This window comes from Carlito syrichta, unplaced genomic scaffold (genome assembly GCF_000164805.1).
Source record: "Carlito syrichta isolate Samal-C Ts95f unplaced genomic scaffold, Tarsius_syrichta-2.0.1 Scaffold288767, whole genome shotgun sequence".
Classification (NCBI taxonomy): domain Eukaryota; kingdom Metazoa; phylum Chordata; class Mammalia; order Primates; family Tarsiidae; genus Carlito; species Carlito syrichta.
Genome location: NW_007232863.1, coordinates 100439 through 107574, shown reverse-complemented (window position 1 = coordinate 107574; position 7136 = coordinate 100439). Strand labels below are relative to the sequence as shown.

General features: G+C 30.5%; 1 protein-coding gene across 1 annotated transcript in view; it reads left to right on the top strand.

Annotated features, from left to right (window-relative positions):
* LOC103255960 (transcription factor SOX-5-like) overlaps positions 1-7136 on the top strand; it is a gene marked incomplete at its 3' end in the record, with an annotated part of 191995 nt that overhangs the window by 95764 nt on the left and 89095 nt on the right. The gene's annotated exons all lie outside the window — the stretch shown is intronic.

Genomic DNA, 7136 nt, shown 5'->3' with positions numbered 1-7136 from the left:
ATATATATATATATATATATATATCTCATGTCTCATTTCTTCCTTCAGATTCATAAAGTGCATAGGCATTTAGTCAAATTTACTAACAATTACAATAAGTATGTTCTAGAGACGTCTTTGGAAAGTGATAGATTTAGTATATATAATATAGTTAGTTATAGTAAATATTAATTTTATTGTAAATGATCAATGTTAAATGGAAACTTTTGATGTGTTGTCTAGTTTTTGTTTAGACATCTTATTGTTGACCTTTGACCCCTCAGGGAAAAGATCATCAAATGTCTTAAAGTGTATTTGCTGGGTGTTTAAATATAAGTAAGACATAGTGCACAAATCGTCAGCAGGAGGATAATGAGGCTGTCACAGCACAAAATATTCTTTGTTTTTACAGGTCCTATTAGTTAATATATTCACAATTCTCTAAATGCCACTTTTGCTTATTAAGTGATTTTGAGAGCACGTGGAAACATACATTTTATTCTTGAGTGCAGCATTTCTAAGATTCTTAGCAAATGTGATTCTGAAGGTACGGTATTTGAATAAAACAACCATTAGACGCTTCTGTCCATATAGCATCTACATGCAAATGAAGATATTTTCTATACTGTTTGTCCACTTTATACCAGCTGTTACTGATAATCAGAAAATTTACCCTAAACTTTCAGTTTTGTTCACTGGAATCAAATTAAATGGCAAATATGCTAGTAATGTAAAAATAAATATATATTTCTTATTTTATGTTATAAATGAGATCAAAATATTAATAAGTTCTAACCAAATTTTTGATTCTAAAAAACAATCTATTTGCATTATGCAATTTTGATATAAATCTTAGATTACTAATCTATATAGTTAGTAAGAAATCATCCAACAAAAAAGCCAGTTTCAACAAATGCAAAATGACTGTTAAAAAATTCAGTCCAAGTGATTTTTCTCCAACATGTGCTGGCTTTATTTTTACTTCTGCATGTTTGTTGACTCTCTTTCATTCACCCAACCCTTCCTCTTCTCCCCTGAATATATTACCTATTCTCTCTTCTCTCAGATCACTTAAGTCCAATCACTTTAATGATGTCTTTCTTCCCCACTGCAGCTTTCAATATTTTCCTTCTTTCCTTCTCTCTCCTTTTCTAACTCTTAGCAGTTTTTTCTTTAATAGTGGTTCTCAAACTTTACTGTGCATCAGTCTCACCTGAAAGGCTTGTTAGATCAGATATTGTTGGGCTCTGCCTCCTGAATTTCTGATTCAAGTCTAGGGTGAGGCCTGAGAAAATGTATAAAGTGTTCTGAGGTGATGCCAATGATATTGATTCAAGGACCACTGTTTGAGAATCATATTTATACAAATCACCTAACACTAAGCTAGCTATTGTTCTTTATTGTTACTTAGTACCTTTTGAATGCATTTTTGTAAAGAACGCACTTTTAAATGTTTATTTAGTTTTCTGAATTTAAATATAAACCTAAGCTAAAATTTCATCTCAATGCTTGGCAAAGAAATGCAAACCAAGTTAGACTTCTGCTGAATATCCATCCTGTTGAATAGCAATCTTTAAGAGTCTCTATTTTTAGGCTTTGAAAAAAAAAAAAAAAAAAAAGAACATCCAACAGCTCTCACTTCTGTTTGCACTGTCCCAAAATACATAGAGGATGTTTGAAATATGGACTAAATCCTATATTTGAAATATAATGGATCCATTTTTATAAAATGATAATCTTTTACCTAAACTTGATGAGGACTGTCACTGTTTAGAATATTAGATGTGCCCCAAGGGTGGTGTGTGTTTGCATTAAAGAGGCAAATTAATTTGCAAGGTTTCTTCAATATTCTTTAAAAAGTAGATCTCAGCAGGGCACAAAATGTAGAACTTGCCATAGATTATAGAACAAAAAAGGCATGCAGGTACCTATTGCGTATTTTATAATTTCTACTCATTTTTTATATTGTGATGATTAAATGTTTTTACGTTTCAGAATACTAATTTTCAGGGAATTTTAATAATCTCACAAAGAATATTGAATGCATATAATATAAGCATTCTTCAAAAACTGACTTTGGGCTTTTATGACTGTTGCTTGCAAGCATTCTGGATTAGACCAGTGTATCCGAGTTTAACATCTGATCACTGCAATCCCCTGGGGAACTTTTAAAAAAAGCATATATATTGCTTACTTGGCTCTATCCCAAGATAGATTTATGAACCATTCATCTAAAATCTGGAATATTCATTAGTGTACCTTGTAGTTGTTTAGGCAATAAGGATTGCTAATCTTTTACAACTCTGTAAGTTTTACAAAGATATAGGCTGTTTTCTCAAAATAGAAGGGTGACCAGTTGTGATAAACTCTGCTTCTGTAGATGAACTTTTTAGATAGCCCAAAGAAAAGTGCCTCTCTCCTTTTTCTTTCTTTCTTTTTTTTTTTGAACTACGTAACTATGTACTTGGCAACTTTTTTACAGAAAAAAAAGTTCAGGAAAAACTTTAAATTGGATGCTTTAAAATCATCCATAATCACCAGTATAACAGACACTCTTCAGAGGTTTGTCTATAAATGCTGACTTTTGTTTTGTAGGTATTAAGAACTGATTGGATCCTGTTCCCAGAATACTGAATTTGATCATGTTAACCAAAGGAAAACTTAGTGTTCTCTACTGAGTACTTTAAGGTGTTGGTTTTGCCACAGTGTATCTTTCTTATATTTATGTCCTCTTTAAGGAAAATTAGTATTTGAAAATTAAGCTAATATGACTTGCCATCAAAATTATAACATTCATTTATAAATGTTAGCAATTAGTTCTGTCTTGCATTTCATATTTGTGTGAGCTGATTGCTGAATATGGAAATAATGATTGCCATAATATATTCCTCAATATGTTTATTACTCTTAAAATAATAATTAACATATTTATCTCTTTCTAAATGCTTTAAGATTTTTTTGCAAATAACTGGTTATTTAAAATAATCTAGTTGTATATATTGATGAGTTTATAGTCTTTTCTGGGAAGATATATGTTTAGCTCAGAGCTTTCTTAACCTGGAATTCATAGTTCATAAGAGTTCCTAAGGGAATTTCATTAAGTAGGTTCACAACTGGAACTATGAAAATAGAAAATTAGCTCTCTAAAACTTTGTGAAATTGTGTGTACAATTGCATGTGTGTGTCTGTGTGCATGCATGTGCACATGTGTTTAGAAGGCCAGCATTTATAGCTATCATCAAGGGATCTGTCATCTAAAAGCTGTATGTGTGGTTAGAGGTTCATGCACAAATTTTATGAAAAATTATTTTAAGAAAGAAAACTTTTAAAATAATCAAAAATCTTTTTACTCTATAATTATATATTTTCCGTTATTAAATTAAATTTAGTACCTCTTAATTTGACAGCATTTAGATTACAAATAGTGAAATTCAAAGTTTGTAATAAGATATATTTTTATCCTATTTTTACAAAATTTAAGGAATAACCAAATAATGATAATGTAGCTTTTAAGATATTTTTTGAAGATTTGTTTTACCTTGTCCTGGTGATATTTGTAGGAAGGCCAATTGCTAGAGTAAGAATATGACCATATCAAAACTTATTGACCACCAAAACACTTTCTGTATGTATTTGTACTTCATTTTATGCCTCCTCTATGCAATACCAAAATTAATGAACTTCCATTAATGAGAATTTAATTAATGAGAGTCTAAATCTTCCAGACCAACCTTTTTCTAAGTTCAAAACTTTATTTTACTAGAAAGGTGCTAGAGATACCCACACATTTTATAAAGATAGTTAAAAAAAAATGAACTACTGAATACCATTACTCTGGTTGGGTGCTTAGAAATAAAATCTGCGTATTTGGTTTAAATAATTCTTTAAACCCTAAAGTTCATTTTTTGGAATATGACATAAATAAGTTGATATTTGTTTTATTTTTTATTTTTTAAAATTTATTTATTTATTATAAAGATATGGGTTATAATTCAGGGCCAGGTATACAGATATTGATCATGCAGGTACCCTTGTTGATGAGGTATGTCCCTCCCTCCCCTTGCAGTTTCCCTCAACTGCCAGTCCCACCCCCCGCCTCCTCTGACAGTTTTCCACTACTGCCAATCATTTTCTTATAGCATCATAATTGTTCAAGTCGATATTTGGAAGGGACAGGGCTTTATACCTCTGGTATGTAGTTTACTTAATTAATTTAAGTGCATTTATATCATTTCTTAAGGGATTGAACCTGTTGGAGTAGAAACCTCTCCTTTTCATACACAATTATTAAGAAGAAGACAATGTCTTGTTCACCCATATTATTGAAAAATGTAGATACAGATTTTTTTTTTAAATAAAGAGACATAATATCACTGTGGTTAAGAATGAGGACTCTGGAGCTCAAAAGGCTGGGACTGTTTTTCTACTCTCATAATTTTCTTAGTCAAATGACTCCAGGCAATTGCTGTGTGCCTCAGTTTCTTCAACTATGAAATGGAAATTATAATTAGGCTTGCCGTGAGGATTGAGTTATTGCATGTAAGGTACTTTCTTTGAACAGTGCCTGACAAAGTAAGTGTGCAATAAATATTAGCTATTGTTTTTATCAATTATAGTTTGATAGACTGAGTATTAAATATGCTTTTACCCTGTATGAATTAATTTTAGTTTATAAAACCAAGAAGTAAGCAAGATAGACTCCCTGAGGCCATAAGTCTGGAATGAAATGCAATTTGAATAATAAAAAAAATCATATATCTAGTTATTCCATATAATCTCTTGTTTTTTTCAAATGAGTTAATTTTTCTTAATTACCACATTATCTAAATTAAAATAATATTTCTCTCAAAGCATTCACAGTAAAATGCTGTCTTAAGAATGAATTAACAGAAACACATTTTTTAAAAGATGTTTTAATGTTGCAAAGGTGACAGGGGGCAGGGTTAAATAAAGCTTGTTCAAGAATAGCAAAGGAAGATGATCAACTTTATTTTGAAATATAGAACCCTCTTTTGTCCTTAGACTTTAGAAGTCATACATCACAGTTCTGCCAGCTTGTTTACTAAGTACTGAAGTTGCCCTTAGTGTTCAGAAAACTTGATTAACTATATTGCTGTTCTGGACTAGTTTTACTTATGTAAGTTGACTCTCAGGACTTTACCTGGCAGCAAAGAGAAGAGAAAAATGTAGTCATTACTCTATGTATGTCAAATGCAATCCCAGGGAAGAAAACTGAAAAAGATAGTACTTCCTTGACTGAAGACTGTGCCAGAGCTCCTTAGCAAGCAAGCTATTCACCATGCAAATGAACAATGGAGTCCCACACTGAAACAGCTGTTAACTACATAAAGCTGTTAAAGGGATTAACAGTGCCAGAGGCTGAAATGTAATCAGGCAGGTGAAATAGTGATAAAATAAATATTCCTGCATGAAAACGCAATAATGTTTAATTAATTAATTAATTTTTATACTGCTGTAGCAACTGAGTTTAATACTTGTGAACTATGTTAAACTTTAAAAATACTTCATATCTCTTTGAAAGGTATAGAAAGTAAGAGACATGCAAAATAGGATACTTCATTGAAATTTTTTTTGTATTTTAATAGTATTGATTGCATACAGATTTGGGTGTTGTTTCCTCTATACGGTACACATTCTTTGCTATAGCAAGATGTGTATAATTTTCAATTATGATAAATGAAGAGCAGCTGCTGAATTCTTGTTTCAAAGGTTTGTCATCATATAATGTGAAAAGACTACAGTTCAAAATGAAGCCAATATTGGAGTGTTTCTGCTTTGGACCCTGGAAAGAAATGAGAATAAAAATCTTATGTGGAAATTGCTATATTCTGGTATTCTGGTTTGCATATTAAACTATGCTAATGTGTATTATGGGCCATTGAAAAAAGTATTCCTAATAATTAACTTACTGAATGAGTTTTTTGTTGCTCTTTTGAGGTGTGTGTGTGTGTGTGTGTGTGTGTGTGTGTGTGTGTGTGTGTATGTATGTGTGTGTGTGTATGAATTTTAAATAAATAATTTCAGAAGTGTACCTTCACTTCATCTGCAGGGGCTTGTAATTATTCCATTATGCATATTGATTTCTAAATTCAAGTATATTATAAGATTAATTGTCTATAGAGCATTCTGTTAAAGCATAGTAATAGTCAGAGGCATATTCTATAACTTTTTAATAGGTGTTAAGCATTTATTGAGAATTATAATTCTAAGGAATTAATACTTTGAAGATTCTGTTAGTGCACATTTTTTATTTTTGCTTTTCCCACATGCCTTAGCCCCATCCAACAAACTAATGCCTATAATACAGCTATTGTCTTTGTACTCACTATCTGTTTAAAAAAGTCATATTAACAGATTATGTTTATTTGACATGTCTATTTTTAATCTATTTTAAAAATTAGAATGACAGTTTTTAATGAAGTATTTTAATACTTTTTAAGCTAGTCAAAAAATATTAGCATTAACCTGAAAAATATTAGATATTAATCAGTGGTTTATCACTTTTCTGAAGTCAACAGACTATATTAACATGTCTTAAATAGGTAGAAAAGAAATGTGTAAACAGGAATAATCTATTATTCTGAATATTAAACAGACACACTCAAATACAATTTTAATAGAAACTTTTAATGCTGTAGGATTAAGAAATACACTTAGGGTAAGACTCAGAGATCTCAGGATACGGTTTATTTTTAAGATCTCTGTTCTATGGAAAGTAAAGGATTATGGAAATAAGAGACTAGACAAAGAAAACATGTAAGTAGGAAAATTAATTTTTCTTTGTCATTTCGATATCACATCTACTGAAAATATCTGAAAAATCATTAGTGTTTTTTAATATAAAAATACCCAAAATATTGTACAAATTCCCAAAGTAGTGCTAAAAGTTGTGGGGGGAAATGATGACAATAGAATACAGAAATACATAGATATTTTGGAATTATAGAATAAATTCATTTCTATACACATGCATGCTTTTTAAAAAGCAAAAACTGCAAGAAACTTATTTTTATAGATGAGTGTGGCTTAAAGGGCAGAATAAGAAAGAATTGACAGAAACAGTGCAGGTAACAAATGAGATCTGAAATGTCTTCAGCATATGCAAAAATGAACTTGTAATAATCTTGTCTGTTACC